Genomic DNA, 2,728 nt, shown 5'->3' with positions numbered 1-2,728 from the left:
AGTTTGCAAGACGTTTTCCTCTTCAATATTTGTGTTAGGGCTCGATCGTAAGGATATGCATTCCTGAGGATTCTAATGTGTAACTAGGAAAATAAAAGTGTAAATGGAAGGGTATAAAAAGATACTGCATTCTAAAATGATGTGCAATAGAAAGATACTAAAAAAATGTCAATTTGATCTATACAGCTCAATCATAGAGAAGTAAATGGGAAAATGCTCAAACACTAGTATTGAAATGTATGTATGTATATACATACATGTGTATAGTTCTTCATATTTGAACATGCTGCTATTGACTATCCATGTGTGCAGAAAATCATAATAGTGGTATTCATTGGGCGCTTACTATATGTTAAGTGCTGGAGTAGATACAATACAATCAGAAAACTAAGTCCCTGTTCCACACAGGGCTCCTAGTCTAAGGGGGAGGAAGAAGTGGTATTGAATCCCCATTTTACAGATGAGGAAATGGAGGCACCAGGAAGTTCAGTGACTTACCCTGAGGTCACACAGCAGGTAAATGATGTAACTGAGATTACAACCCAGATTCCCCAACTCTCAGACCCATGCTCTTTCCACTAGGCCATGCTGCTCCTGAAAATGCCAACAGGTAACCAAATGTCCCTTCCCATCTACATTCTTGTCTTATGCTGTTGAGTCGTTTCGACCCATAGTGACTCCATGGGCACATCTCTCCCAGAACGCCCCACCTCTATGTGCAATCATTCTGGTAGTGGATCCATAGAGTTTTCTTGGTAAAAATATGGAAGTGGTTTACCATTGCCTTCTTCCATGCAATAAACTTGAGTCTCTGCCCTTGACTCTCTCTCATGCTGCTGCTGCTCAGCACAGGTGAGTTTTGATTGTAGCAGATTGCCTTCCACTGGCTAGCCACCACCCAAGCTAGGAATGGAATGGGTAGACCTCTGCTTGTCTCTTCTTCCCGTAGCTGAGACTGGTAAAGTACTGGAAACTCTCCAGGTGCCATCCTGAGAGCTCATCTACATTCAGATGACACTATTCTGCGGTTTCCAACTGGATGTACTATTTACAGTGCCTGTACTGATTTAGTCTCTGAAGACTTTATATGATTAATGTTTCATGCCTAATTAGTCTGACATGTACTGTTTTATCCATCTGGTTCACAACTCTTCTGCTTTAGTTGAGAGTATATGTCCTTATAGCCTTTTTTTCTGCCCCATTTCAATTCAGTACCCACTGTCCAGTCTCCGCATGAGCTCTACCTGGCAAAATTGGCTTTTAACAATCAATCAGTGGTATTTATTGAACATCCAGAGAGTGCAAAGCTCAGGACTGGGAAACAGCATGGCGTGCTGGATAGAGCATGGGCCTGGAAGACAGAAACTCAAGGGTTCTAAACCCGCCTCTGCCATTTGTCTGCTGTGTGGCCTTGGGCAAGTTTCTTCACTTCTCTGTGCCTCAGTTACCTCATCTTTAAAATGGGGGCTAAGACTGTGAGCCCCATGCAGGACAGGGACTGTGTCCAACCCGATTAGCTTATATCCACCCCAGCACTTAGTACAATGCCTGACTCATAATAAGCACTTAACAAATACCACAATTATTGTTATTATTGGATTAAGTGCTTGGGATAGTACAACAGAAGCAAAATAGCTATTCCCTGCCTAGAATGAGGTTATAATCCCATAAGGGATGTACAATAAATATTGTTTCAGTGCTTACTCTGTTCCATGACCAATTGTCAGAGAAGGCAAAGGTGGAGAGAGCCATGTATATGTTAACTCTCCCCAAACAAAAGACTTTAATCTTCACTTAAAGGTACAATGACAGAAGGGCTGTAAGGGAATCATTTCATTTGAAATTCAAATAGCTGTGGTGCTTCATGACAGAAACAGTATTGTCCCACACTCACAACCACAGCACAACTGAAGAACATAGAAAGAATGGCCACCATTCCAGGCAAAAACAGAAAATGGGCCTAGAGACCTGCCCAGTTTGCTGGTGCCTCCGTGAAGTGTGCAGAGGGTGGAATGTTGACTGTGAGCTCATTGTGAGCAGGAAATGTGTCTGTTATATTGTTGTATTGTACTCTCTACAGTGCTCTGCACCCAGTAAGTGCTCATTAAATATGATTGACTGATTGGTAAATACTGGAAAAGAACCGCTCCCTAAAAAGGATTTGGGACTTTTCCTTGTAGAGTGGGAGGGAGGGTGGGTGGGATTAGGGCAGGAAGCCTTTGTTACGGCTAACTTATTTTTTAAATTTTTGAAGAGGGGGCTTCCATTCTACCCTCTTTCAGCACCCCAGGGAGAAACTGCTACTTCAGCAGCCGCAGGACACACTCCCAAAACATTAAAGCTCCAAGGCACGTGGTGTGCAGAATGCCTCTTGTCCACCCCACATGCCATCCAAGATTCTACCCTGCCCTGTTCTAGCAGATCAGGGAGAAACTGATGCAGCGTCTTCCCTCCTCAATGTTTAGAACATGGGAAGATTGTAACCGTTGGACTCTGGACAGCCCCTGCCTGGGCAGTGAGAAGCCTGAAAACAGCCTCTTTACCCACAGTGTTCTGCAGCTGTCTGTGTATTAATTGTTTCCCATGTGTTCTCTTGTGGTTTTTGTCTTTCTCACTTGGATGTTTCCTCATGCACTTGTTGGTTAACTCCCTGCCCCCTCTGATAGAGTGCTCACAATCTCAATCCCCATTTTAAGATGAGATAACTGAGGCACAGAGAAGTTAAGTG

At 43.4% G+C, this 2,728-nt stretch overlaps 1 non-coding gene across 1 annotated transcript; it reads right to left on the bottom strand.

Moving 5' to 3' along the window:
* Window positions 1-861: 861 nt before the first annotated feature.
* Window positions 862-999, bottom strand: LOC114808524. Its single transcript, XR_003756371.1, has one exon. It is a non-coding gene; the product is annotated as a small nucleolar RNA SNORA7 (small nucleolar RNA).
* Window positions 1,000-2,728: the final 1,729 nt, after the last annotated feature.

Source organism: Ornithorhynchus anatinus, chromosome X5 (assembly GCF_004115215.2).
Source record: "Ornithorhynchus anatinus isolate Pmale09 chromosome X5, mOrnAna1.pri.v4, whole genome shotgun sequence".
In the NCBI taxonomy this organism is placed as follows: Eukaryota; Metazoa; Chordata; class Mammalia; order Monotremata; family Ornithorhynchidae; genus Ornithorhynchus; species Ornithorhynchus anatinus.
Note: the sequence above shows the minus strand (reverse complement) of the source record. Positions and strands in the feature narration are given on the sequence as shown.